The 14,280-nt window shown below is 39.9% G+C and overlaps 1 pseudogene; it reads left to right on the forward strand.

Annotated features, from left to right (window-relative positions):
* Positions 1–11,877: 11,877 nt before the first annotated feature.
* LOC103232062 (spindlin-2-like) lies at positions 11,878–12,576 on the forward strand (annotated as a pseudogene).
* The last annotated feature ends 1,704 nt before the right edge of the window (positions 12,577–14,280 follow it).

Below are 14,280 nucleotides of genomic sequence, written 5' to 3' on the forward strand. Positions count from 1 at the left end.
ACCAAATATTGTATGTACTCACTTATAAGTGGGAGCTATGAGGACGCAACGGCATAAAAGCTATGAGGACATAAAGGCATAAAAATGATAAAATGCAATTTGAGGACTTGGGAGTGGGGAAGTTGGAAGAGGGATGAGGGATAAAAGACTACATATTGGGTACAGTGTACACTGCTCGGGTGATGGGTGCACTAAAATCTCAGCAATCTCCACCGGAGAACTTATCTATGTAACCAAGAAACACCTGTACCCTGCCAGCAAACTATTGAAACAAAAAAAATTTAAGCCCCAAAGTACAATCTATTAAAAACTTTTAATTGCACTTCATCACAATTTAACACTTGCTCTGTGAAAAACACTGTTAAGAAACTGAAAGGACAGGTCACAGAGTGAAAATATTTGCAAATCACATACATAAAAACTCAAAACTCAACAATAAGAAACACAAATCCAGTTTTTTTAAAGACAAATATTTGAAAGAGACATTTTACCAAAGAAAATATACAGATGAGAAATAAGCTTGTAAAGGTGTCCTCAACATCATTAATCATTAGAGAAATATAAATTAAAACCAACATGAGATACTACTGTAAACCTGTGAGCATGGCTAAAATAAGAAATTCTCAGATGGGTTCATGCCTGTAAACCCAACACTTTGGGAGGCCAAGGCTAGCGTATCACCTGAGGTCGGGAGTTCGAGACCAGCCTGACCAACATGGAGGAACCCCATCTGTACTAAAAATACAAAAGTAGCTGGGCATTGTGGCACATGCCTGTAATCCCAGCTACTCAGGAGGCTGAGACAGGAGAATCGCTTGAACTCTGGTGTCGGAGGTTGCGGTGAGCTGAGATCACGCCATTGCACTCCAGCCTGGGCAACAAGAGCAAAATTCAGTCTCAAAAAAAAAAAAAAAAAAAAAAAAAGAAAGAAGAAGAAGAAGAAGAAAGAAAGAAAGAAAAGAAAAAAAGAAATTCTCAATATTCCAAATGCTGAATAGAATGAAGAGCAAATAGAACTTTCAGGTATTGCTGGTAGAAATATAAAATGATAAAGCAATTTTGAAAAACAGTTTGTCCATTTCATATAAATATAAATGTATACTCACCATAGAATCCACCAATCCTACTCATATATATTTACCCAAGTAAACTGAAAACATGTTCACAAAAAACCTTGCACTCAAGTGTCAGTTTTATTCCTAACTGTCACTAACTAAAAACAACTCAAATATCTGCCAACAAGTAAATAAAAAAGCAAACCGGAGGCCAGGCGTAGTGACTCATGCCTGTAATCCCAGCATTTTGGGAAGTCAAGGTGGGTGGATCACCAGGTCAAGAGATGGAGACCATCCTGGCCAACATAGTGAAAGGCCCTCTCTACTAAAAATACAAAAATTAGCTGGGCATGGTGGTGTGCACTTGTAGTTCCAGCTACTCAGGAGGCTGAGGCAGGAGAATCACTTGAATCTGGGAGGTGGAGGTTGCAGTGAGCCGAGATCAGACTACTGCACTCTAGCTTGGAGACAAAGCAAGACTATGTCTCAAAAAACAAACAAACAAACTGGGATTCTACTCAGAAAGAAACAGAAATAAATTATTGATTCACATGACATCACGAATGAATCTTAAATTTATTAAATGAAAGAAGCCAGACCCCTAGTAGTACATAATGTATGATCCATTTACAATGAAATTCTGGAAAAAAGTAAAACTATACAGAAATAAAACAGATGAGTGGTTGCCAGTGGTTGGGGATAGAAGGAGGTGTTGATTACAGAAGAGCAACACAAAGGAATTTTCAGAGTGATGTAACTGTTCTGTGTGGTACTATGTTTCTGGACGCACGACTTCATGCATTTGTCAAATCCATAGAATTGTACAACAAAGAGAGTAAATTTTGCTATATGCAAACTAAAAAAAAAAAAAAATCATTCAGAGTATCAGGAGACCAAAGATACAGACATAGGAATCTAGCTATATTACAAGTGAATGCTATAAGTACATCAAAAGGTTTGAGGAAGAAAAGTAACTTTGTAACTAAATGAATTTAGAAACAAGTATCTGAATACTGTGAGGCTAGAGACAGAAAGAACTGTACACTAACACTATTCAAGTTAGTTAATTTGTTTCTCACACTGGTATGAGTTAGCAAGTCTGAAACCAAATTACATATCCAAGGCTTTAACAAGTAAGTAAATATATTGTGCCCATTATAGAACCAGGTTTCTCACTGCTGGAGAAAGAAGTGAAAAATAAGCAAATGAAGAATAATAGGATGAACACTGTGGTCAAAAGGACACAGGAACTGGCCAGGCATGGTGGCTCATGCCTGTAATCCCAGCACTTTGGGAGGCCGGGCCGGGCAGATCACGAGGTCACGAGTTCAAGACCAACCTGGTAAATATACTGAAACCCCGTCTCTACTAAAAATACAAAAATTAGCTGGGTGGTGGTGTGGTGCACACCTGTAATCCCAACTACTGGGGAGGCTGAGGCACGAGAATGGCTTCAACCCAGGAGGCAGAGGTTGCAGCGAGTCGAGATCATGCCACTGCAGTCCAGCCTGGGTGACAGAGCAAGACTTCATCTCAAAAAAAAAGGACACAGGAACAAACCTGATCATGAGCTCAATGATCAACAATGGGGACAATTGAGAAATAAAATAAACATATGTTATCAGATTAATACCAATAGAATTAAGTAAACATCCATGAGCACATACTGATATTAACGGATGTTTGAACAAGTAAGTGGAAGGTAAAGAAAGGGAAACTACCAAAGAACTGTAAAGGATCCAGTATTTTACTAAAATTACTAAAAATTTGGCAAAGATAGTTATACTTACTAGTATTGATGTTTTTCCTTCTTTCCTTGAGCATTTAGCTAAATTGAATTTCTTAGATCACCTGTCATTGGGTTGGGACTTTTGTGTCTTATTTTTGGTCAGATGGAATTTTGGCAGAAATGACAGGTGTCACGTACAGGCCTATCTCATAAAATGACAAAGTTATACTGCCCAATATAGTAGTCACTACATACGGCTATTGATCACTTAAAAGATGGTTGTTACAAATTGAGATGTGCTGTAAGTGTAAAACACATACTAGATTTTGAAGATCTTGTGATAAAAAATAACTTTATATCATTAATAATCTGATATTGATTGAATGTTTAAATTATAGTAGTCTGGGCTTATTGAGTTAAATACAATATATTCTTAAAATTAATATTACCTGTTTCTTTTTGCCTTTTTAAAATGTGACAATTGATACATTTTAAATTATATATATTACTCATCTTAATGTTCTTAATGTTTCTATTGGACATTGCTGCTCTAGAAAACTTCCTCTCTGTCTCTCTTTCTCTCTCTCACTCTTGCTCTCTTCAGTTGTTGGCCAGCTGGATAGACAGGATCTGGCAGAGGACTATGAAGTCACAGAAAATGGTCAATCTTTGACTACATGGAAGACAGATACTGTCTTTTCTGAATTACCAATTATAGGAAAGCTGCCTAATGACCAGGAACACCTACATTTAACTGTTTTATGTGTGAGAAATAATTTTTTGTATGTCAAGCCACTAAGATGTGTATGGTGTTTGTAACAGAAGTAATTATACACTGACTAATACAAATAGTATGGGGAAGAGTTGAGCAACATAGAGATGATTGGAATGTTAAGGTCCTTAAGATAGCCCAATTTGTGAAGATAAGGAGCAGAGACCTGAAGATAGTGAAAAAATAATTTTTAATATAGAATTAATACAAGTCCAAAGGCTCTGAGGTGAGAGACATTTCGCTTGCTCAAAGGACAGTAATGATGTCACTGTAGAAGAAGCACAGTCAGCTGTTAGGATGAACCAAACACTTAGAATTGCTGATTTTTGACCATTTTTGACCTATGAATACAGAAATTTTATATGGTTCCATGTTATGAGTGAGAGTAGTAGAAGATGGAATTGTAAAAGATAAGAGAGTAAAGTCAGATGGGGTTGATCATACACTATCTTGTAGGCTACTCTTGAATATTTTATTTCCCTCTGAGTGAAATGGGAAGCCATTGTAGTTTTTGAGTGCTGTTTAAGAACAGAAAATAAAGGGACAAGAGAAAAAGCAGTCTAGAAAAGAAGCCATTGCAATAAATGAGCTATGGAATAAAGATGGCTCAAATCAGAGTGGTAGCAGTAGAAGTTATGAAAAAATGGCCAGACTTTAGATACATTTTGAAGGTAGAGCCAACATAATTTAGTGAAAAATTAGATATGAACTGTGAGAAATAATGATATCACATGTATAGCCTTAGCAAACAGAAAGAAGAAGTTGCCATCTACTGAGATGGGGAGGTAGGTGTGCAGTGGAACAAGTCTTACAGGCAATATCAAGATCTCAATTCGAATATCTTGAGTCTGTTAGATGTCCACATGGAAGATGTCAAGTAGGTAGCTGGGTTTACAAGTCTGGAGTAAAAAGTGAGGTCAGACTGACATACTAGACCTTTCAACTTACAGATGACATTTAAAGCTATAAGCCTATATGAAGTTGCCAAGGGAGACAGTGTAGATAGAAAAGCAGTCTACAGAACAAACCCTGGGGCATTACGAGATTGAAGAGATAAAGAGGAACCAATAAAAGAAAAGACTAAAACGTGGCCAGTGAGTTATCAAGAAAACCTAGAGAGTTTTTCCACAGAAAACAGGATTGATCAAGGGCTGATGATATATAAAGATGGAGATTAATAAATGATCACTGAAGATCACTGATGATCATATTGAATGATCATTGGAGATCGCTGATGACCTGAACAGTAGCAATTTTCATGGGGTTTGGGAGAAGCAGGCAGGGAAATCAGACTGGAGTAGGTTTTTGAAACAATGTGATGAATGTAATTGAAGACAATGAAATAGGCAACTATTTGAAGAATTTCTGTTGCAAAGAGAAGTAGAAAAAATGGAGTGGTACAGCCAAACAACATACCAATTTGACAGCATTTAAGAAATTTGAAGTGCTTGTACTACAAGAAATTCTTTCTTCTTCTAGGATGTATTTACAGAAACTCTGGTACAAGTACACAAAGACATTCATTGCAGCATTGTTTGCGAAAATGAAATATTGTAATAAGCCAAAATGGCAATCAACAGCAAAATGGATGTTTAAATATATTGTTCCTTTTTTTAATATCAGAAAATATATATATATATATATATATATATATATATATATATATATAGTTCCATGGATGACAAAAATGTCTCATGTGTACTCTGAAATAGACTTTTTGGCAACAGATTTAAAAGGTAACGAGGAGTGTTGGAGATAAAATATAAAGAAAATTTTAAAAACAAAACATTAAATAAAAAAGGCAAGCTGCAGAAAATTAACTAAAATGTAATAAAATTTATGTTGAAAATAAAGTACAGGCAAGGAGGATTATGACAAATCTGGAGTTCTATTTCAGGCTTGCTGACAATGTAACTATTAAGATAAAAACAAAACATTTTCTTGAATATCCTTAGGAGTGTACTAATCTAGTTAGAAAAACAAATTCTAAATCATAAAGATGCAGAGCCACCTCCCAGAAATCTCAGGTGCGGGCCATGAAAAGAAGGAATCTTTTTCTTTCCTCACAGTATGAAGGAATTATTCTTCATAATGTACATTTGAAAATACGTATGAGATATAAAATACATAATATCCACTTTTAACTATAACTATCATTAATTTTTTGTACCCTAAAAATCTGTGCACTCCTATAAATTATTATTGGTATTTACAGAAATATAAAGATTCATAGGATACGAAAAAAAAAATGAAAGATGGGGTTACAATACAAGAGCACCCAGATTCATAAAGCAAGTCCTTAGAGACTTACAAAGAGACTTAGACTCCCATACAATAATAATGTGAGACTTCAACACTCCGCTGTCAACATTAGACAGATCAACGAGACAGAAAGTTAACAAGGATATCCAGGAATTGAACTCGTCTCTGCAGCAAGCAGGCCTAATAGACATCTATAGAACTCTCCACCCCAAATCACAGAATATACATTCTTCTCAGCACCACATCGCACTTATTCCAAAATTGACCACAGAATTGGAAGTAAAGCACTCCTCAGCAAATGCACAAGAACAGAAATTATAACAAACTGTCTCTCAGACCACAGTGCAATCAAACTAGAACTCAGGACTAAGAAACTCAATCAAAACCGCTCAACTACATGGAAACTGAATAACCTGCTCCTGAATGACTACTGGGTACACAACGAAATGAAGGCAGAAATACAGATGTCTTTGAAACCAATGAGAACAAAGATACAACATACCAGAATCTTTGGGACACATTTAAAGCAGTGTGTAGAGGGAAATTTATAGCACTAAATGCCCACAAGAGAAAGCAGGAAAGATCTAAAATTGACACTCTAACATCACAATTAAAAGAACTAGAGAAGCAAGAGCAAACACATTCAAATGCTAGCAGAAGGCAAGAAATAACTAAGATCAGAGCAGAACTGAAGGAGATAGAGACACAAAAACCCTCCAAAAAAATCAATGAATCCAGGAGTTGGTTTTTTGAAAAGATCAACAAAATTGACAGACCGCTAGCAAAACTAATAAAGAAGAAAAGAGAGAAGAATCAAATTGACGCAATAAAAAATGATAAAGGGAATATCACCACCAACCCCACAGAAATACAAACTACCATCAGAGAATACTATAAATACCTCTATGCAAATAAACTAGAAAATCTAGAAGAAATGGATAATTTCCTGGACACTTACACTATCCCAAGACTAAACAAGGAAGAAGTCGAATCCCTGAATAGACCAATAGCAGGCTCTGAAATTGAGGCAATAATTAATAGCCTACCAACCAAAAAAAGTCCAGGACCAGATGGATTCACAGCTGAATTCTACCAGAGGTACAAGGAGGAGCTGGTACCATTCCTTCTGAAACTATTCCAAACAATAGAAAAAGAAGGAATCCTCCCTAAGTCATTTTATGAGGCCAACATCATCTTGATACCAAAGCCTGGCAGAGACACAACAAAAAAAGAGAATTTTAGACCAATATCCCTGATGAACATCGATGCAAAAATTCTCAATAAAATACTGGCAAACCGGATCCAGCAGCACATCAAAAAGCTTATCCACCATGATCAAGTTGGCTTCATCCCGGGGATGCAAGGCTGGTTCAACATATGCAAATCAATAAACGTAATCCAGCATATAAACAGAACCAAAGACAAAAACGACATGATTATCTCAATAGATGCAGAAAAGGCTTTTGACAAAATTCAACAGCCCTTCATGCTAAAAACGCTCAATAAATTCGGTATTGATGGAATAGAAAAGAGCTATTTATGACAAACCCACAGCCAATATCATACTGAATGGGCAAAAGCTGGAAAAATTCCCTTTGAAAACTGGCACAAGACAGGGATGCCCTCTCTCACCACTCCTATTCAACATAGTGTTAGAAGTTCTGGCTAGGGCAATCAGGCAAGAGAAAGAAATCAAGGGTATTCAGTTAGGAAAAGAAGAAGTCAAATTGTCCCTGTTTGCAGATGACATGATTGTATATTTAGAAAGCCCCATTGTCTCAGCCTAAAATCTCCTTAAGCTGATAAGCAACTTCAGCAAAGTCTCAGGATACAAAATTAATGTGCAAAAATCACAAGCATTCTTATACACCAGTAACAGACAAACAGAGAGCCAAATCATGAGTGAATTTCCATTCACAATTGCTTCAAAGAGAATAAAATTGGCCAGGCGCGGTGGCTCAAGCCTGTAATCCCAGCACTTTGGGAGGCCGAGACGGGTGAATCACGAGGTCAGGAGATCGAGACCATCCCGGCTAACACGGTGAAACCCCGTCTCTACTAAAAAATACAAAAAAAAAAAACTAGCCAGGGGAGGTGGTGGGTGCCTGTAGTCCCACCTACTTGGGAGGCTGAGTCAGGAGAATGGCGTGAACCCAGGAGGCAGAGCTTGCAGTGAGCTGAGATCCGGCCAATGCACTCCAGCCTGGGCGACAGGCAAGACTCCGTCTCAAAAAAAAACAAACAACAACAACAAAAAAAAAAACAAAGAGAATAAAATACCTAGGAATCCAACTTCTAAGGGATGTAAAGGACCTCTTCAAGGAGAACTACAAACCACTGCTCAGTGAAATCAAAGAGGACATAAACAAATGGAAGAACATACCATGCTCATGGACAGGAAGAATCAATATCGTGAAAATGGCCATACTGCCCAAGGTTATTTATACATTCAATGCCATCCCCATCAAGCTACCAATGAGTTTCTTCACAGAATTGGAAAAAACTGCTTTAAAGTTCTTATGGAACTAAAAAAGAGTCCGCATCTCCAAGACAATCCTAAGTCAAAAGAACAAAGCTGGAGGCATCACGCTACCTGACTTCAAACTATACTACAAGGCTACAGTAACCAAAACAGCATGGTACTGGTACCAAAACAGAGATATAGACCAATGGAACAGAACAGAGTCCTCAGAAATAATACCACACATCTACAGCCATCTGATCTTTGATAAACCTGAGAAAAACAAGAAATGGAGAAAGGATTCCCTATTTAATAAATGGTGCTGGGAAAATTGGCTAGCCATAAGTAGAAAGCTGAAACTGGATCCTTTCCTTACTCCTTATACGAAAATTAATTCAAGATGGGTTAGAGACTTAAATGTTAGACCTAATACCATAAAAACTCTAGAAGAAAACCTAGGTAATACCATTCAGGACATAGGCATGGGCAAGGACTTCAAGTCTAAAACACCAAAAGCAATGGCAGCAAAAGCCAAAATTGACAAATGGGATCTCATTAAACTAAAGAGCTTCTGCACAGCAAAAGAAACTACCATCAGAGTGAACAGGCAACCTACAGAATGGGAGAAAATTTTTGCAATCTACTCATCTGACAAAGGGCTAATATCCAGAACCTACAGAGAATTCAAACAAATGTACAAGAAAAAAACAAACAACCTCATCAAAAAGTGGGCAAAGGATATGAATAGACATTTCTCAAAAGAGGACATTCATACAGCCAACAGACACACGAAAAAATGCTCATCATCACTGGCCATCAGAAAAATGCAAATCAAAACCACAATGAGATATCATCTCACACCAGTTAGAATGGCAATCATTAAAAAGTCAGGAAACAACAGGTGCTGGAGAGGATGTGGAGAAATAGGAACACTTTTACACTGTTGGTGGGATTGTAAACTAGTTCAACCATTATGGAAAACAGTATGGCGATTCCTCAAGGATCTAGAACTAGATATACCATATGACCCAGCCATCCCATTACTGGGTATACCCAAAGGATTTTAAATCATGCTGCTATAAAGACACATGCACCCGTATATTTATTGCGGCACTATTCACAATAGCAAAGACTTGAAATCAACCCAAATGTCCATCAGTGACAGATTGGATTAAGAAAATGTGGCACATATACACCATGGAATACTATGCAGCCATAAAAAAGGATGAGTTGGTGTCCTTTGTAGGGACATAGATGCAGCTGGAAACCATCATTCTCAGCAAACTATCGCAAGAACAGAGAACCAAACACCGCATGTTCTCACTCATGGGTGGGAACTGAACAATGAGATCAATTGGACTCAGGAAGGGGAACATCACACACCGGGGCCTATCACGGGGAGGGGGGAGGGGGGAGGGATTGCATTGGGAGTTATACCTGATGTAAATGACGAGTTGATGGGTGCTGACGAGTTGATGGGTGCAGCACACCAACATGGCACAAGTATACATATGTAACAAATCTGCACGTTATGCACATGTACCCTAGAACTTAAAGTATAATTAAAAAAAATAAAAAATAAAAGTAAAAATATAAAGCTTCTGCATGGAAAAAAAAAAAAAAGATGGGGTTAGCATTATAGAGGTGAGAGGGAACAGAGGATAAGAGAATTACATTTTATTGGTAATATTTTGTTCCTCCTTTTAAAAGCCCAAGTAAAAATGAGCAATGTTAATTCCAAATGAAGAGTATTTGGTACTTCTAATATTGCTACGTACTACACTCTGTAATTTTCAAAATATCATCTAAAAATTGTTTTACAAAGAATTTTTAATAACTAAATTTGCAAAAATAATGCAAGCTTTTTAACAGCTTAGAAGAAAGGCAATGGAGAGATAATAAGTGCTATTATTTTGCTTGGAGCCCAGGCGAATGGAAACGGGGCTTGCAGTTGATTATTTTCTTCTTCAAGTCTATTTTCTGAATTTTACACAGTGTATGCAATTCTTCTGCAATCACGGAAATGAAAAAAATAAGAAAAAGAAACAAAAAAATCTCCTCAAGAAGTTCAGGAATGACCAGTCAGGAAAAATTACAAAGATTGGGTCAAATGGCAGACTGAGCACTAAGCACTAGCGCATTTCTCTTGTCCTACCAAAAATCCTCTCCAATGACAAGAAAGGCAGATTTTTGTATATAAAGAATAACTCTGTAAGGGCACTGGGAAAAGAAAATCTTGAAAGATGGAAAGCAGATGAGGCAAGGCCGCTGAGGGATTGAAGGTGGAGGTAGGGGTGAGGAGTCTGGGACGGTGTGTTGGGGGACATAAAATGAAGGCGTTGAACCTAGGAGGAGAGGGAGAGTGGGTTTTGGGCCGGGTAGCTATGGATTTGGGAGAAGGCGCGGTTGGGCCTGGGGGGCAGGAGCCCAGGAGCATCTCTAGGGCCCAGAGCGGTGGTGCAGGATTCACTGGGGTGGGGGCGCTGCGCGCCGTTTGGCAGGAAGGAGAGACCTGCGTCCTACCAGGAAGCTAGGAAAAAAGCAAGGAGATTGCAGTAGCAACAGCGGTTCCTGGAAGTCCAGTGTAGCAGAAGGGCCGCCACCGACAGCAAGGCAGAGGACTAACAAGCCTAGTGCTGGGGAAGCTGCTGCCTTCCCTTTCGCCTGCCTCACAGTCCTTCTAGACATGTTCCACGCCTACAGATCCTACCCTCCCAGCTTTTGCAAGCGCTCACTCTGTTAGTTGCCTGCTGATCCTCCTTCGACACAGGCTCCTAGCAGAGGCAGCAGTGAGGGGTCCGATCTGGGCGCGGGAGGTCAGTGATCCCCGGCAGTGCGGGAGGTGGGCCCTGGGCTGCGGAACCGGAGGATTGGGGTTGGTGGGGGCCAGACGTGAAAATTGGGGTGGGTGCCGGCCTGAGAAATGCAGAAGACTGGGAAGGGTGATTTGAGGGCTGGGGGCATGAGGACCTGAAGAGCACCAGGATGGTATACAAAGGTGGCCAGAAAAGGAACTAGGTTTCTCGTTGGAGCCCAGAAGGAAAATGGAGTTTACCAGGAAGAGACAGGAAAGAGAGGTGAGCACCAGGCGGGAGGCTTAGTGATGGTAACGTACAAAGGATGAATACCATAGAGCCATGGGGAGGAGACATGGAGACTGCATGTACAGAAATGGAAAAATTAGGTGGGAGCTAAAAAATGGAGAATGTTGGGAGAGGCGACAGGATGGTGACAGAGGGTCAGGGAATATGCAAAGTAGCCCATTTCCTTTAACTGTGCTCTCAACTACCAAGACCACCACACCTACCTGTTCTCTAGCTCTCTTGTGCAGCTAAACAAGCCTGGAAGGAAGCCATTGCAGGCAGGCATCCAAGAGTATCTTGATATCTAACATTGCTACTGAACACACATGAATAACATGGGTGGCAATGTACCTGGTGCACAGGGACTTCATGATACAAGAAAAAAACTCATACACTTAATGTTTCTCCCTGTTCTCTCTCCTTCCCCTCCAAATACAAAGACACTCCTTCACAAAAAGACAGCTGCAAAGCTGCTAACCAGGGAAGCCACAGGTCACCACACTGGAACTACAAACATGAGGAAGAAAAAGACATCTCCAAAGAAGCCAAGAGGAAGGCGTTCTTCTCAGTCCTGCAGACACATGGTAGGCTGCAGAATTTCTCATGGATAGAAGGAGGGAGATGAGCCCATCGCCCAGTGGAAAGGAACAGTTCTGGATCAGGTGCCCATATATCCCTTTCTTTATCTGGTGAAATATTATGGAATTGACTGTGTTTATGGACTAGAACTTTACAGAGATGAAAGAATTTTAAAGCTTAAAATCCTTCCTCATAAGGTACCATTCTCACAAGTCAGAGATTTCTGCCTCACAAATACCATAATTGGCAAAGCAGTGAAACACATGTTTGAGGGAGAGCATGGGTCTATGGATAAATGGAGGGGGATGGTCTTAGCCCAAGCACCTATCATGAAAGCCTGGTTTTATATTACTTATGAGAAAGATCCTGTCTTGTACATGTGCTAGCTACTCGATGATTATAAGGCAGGTGACTTCCGCATCACGCCAGAATCAAGTGTGTCTCATGCAGTGAAGAAGGAGCCAGAAGGATTTATAGATAGCCTAATAGATAAACATGTGGAATATACCAAAGAAGATGGCTCCAAAAGGTCAGGCAAGGTCATCCACCAAGTTAAAGCCAAACCTAAGTATTTCATCAAGTTTGATGATGACTTCCATATCTATGTCTACGATTTGGTGAAAACGTCTTGTTAGGGTAAAATTTGCTATGCTTGTGGAGGCAAATGTGTAATATGCAGGCACACAAAAGAAGTATAACTTTTCAGGGTGTTGAAAGCTCAAGGGTCCTGATAACACAATCTTTGCCTGCATAGCTGTTGTTTTATACTGAAAAATACAAATGTATATGACATGTGTAAGCACTTTGTCTTGTTGAAGATTGGGTGTGTTTGGTGGATGGGGCATGAAAGGAAGTAATGGCTGTCAATTCCGATTGTGAACAAAGTTCAGCTAGAATCACAATCAGCCATCTAAAAACTGCAAGAGACTTAACTGGTCTGGTGTGGAGGGGAGAAGGAAAGTAAGTCAAGATTGGCTGTGGGGAGAAGGAGAGGATGAGGTGACTTCTTAGGAAGAGGTGGTGAAGGGCCAAAAGGTAGAGGTTACCTGAGGGAGGAGATGACCTATGTGGAGGAAACATCCAACTGGGAAGGGAGTGAAGAATAACAGAGGAAGAGTGAGATCTTGGGGCTTGGAGGAAAATAGACAGAATAAATGGAATCGAGTAGGAAGCTCTCTACTCAAAGAAGCTTAGAAGAGTTCAAGAGTAAGGAGTGAAAGATCAAGTTGAAAGGACTCTAGGGAGAGACTAAAGGATACACAAATGGAGGGTCTATGAGAGGCAGGAGTCAGGGTGGTATAAGGGGAAGAATACTAAGAAAGAAGAAATTCAAAGAACAAAGACTGACAAAGGGAGTGAGAATACAGAAGAAGAGGTGTGGACAATGGGGCCCATTAGAGATGAGAAGACCCAGGGAAAGATTGGACTTCTGGCAGTATGCACATTGTTCCCTTAGTTCTACGCACAAAGGAAGTGGCAACTGTCAAGGAAGCCATATGTATGAGAAGTTCCCTGGAAAGACATTTGGACAAGGATGACTCCATAGAGTTAAGCAGCAACCAAGTTTACACCTATAAGGCTTTCCTTCTTCCCTGGAGTTCATGACGCACCTGCCTAGTAGAACCCCAACCCACAGCCTAAACATGCTAACATGATTCTCCACAAGTGCTGGGCTATGGGCTGCCTCCTCACATTTGCCCTCTGCTGAATAAACAACACTTGTAGATCATGGATTAGTGAGACTCTCAGAACTGAAGAGATGTTCCATCTTGCATTTGGAAAGAATTTGATCCGGAAAAATTAAACCTTACTGAACTCAGTTACAGCAGTCCTATCATGCTTGTTCCTCCTGTTGGAATGTTCCTTGTCTTCCTAGAGAGGAGGGGCATCAGATAATTGAGCCTAATGTTTTTCTCCAGCACAAGGGGAGTACTTGACTATCCATGCTTCTTTCGGCAGCTACCTGAAACTACAGGTGACTCCATTCAGTGCTCCACAAAAGGTGGCCTACTTCCCCAAGAAGCCCCAATTCTGACTAGTCCTCTACAAGGCTGGTGTCTGTGGACTCCTCACAGGTACCTTCCAGCCAATTTTGCCCAGCCCCAACTTATGGAGAGCTGTGATAGAAGTTTGAGCAGCTCTTTGTTTCCAGGTAAGGCAGATGCCATGGAGAAGTTGGGCTGGGAGATGTGACTTTGTATAACTAAGTCCTTCAGCTGTATAGTGGAGGGGTTGAGTTTAGTGGGGAGAGGGAGCAGCAACTCCCTGCTGTCCAGGCTTCCCTAACTCCATGCATACTGGGGGAGGCAAGGAGCTTTCAAGAATTGAAAGAAGGCCGG

Source organism: Chlorocebus sabaeus, chromosome X (genome assembly GCF_047675955.1).
Source record: "Chlorocebus sabaeus isolate Y175 chromosome X, mChlSab1.0.hap1, whole genome shotgun sequence".
NCBI lineage: Eukaryota > Metazoa > Chordata > Mammalia > Primates > Cercopithecidae > Chlorocebus > Chlorocebus sabaeus.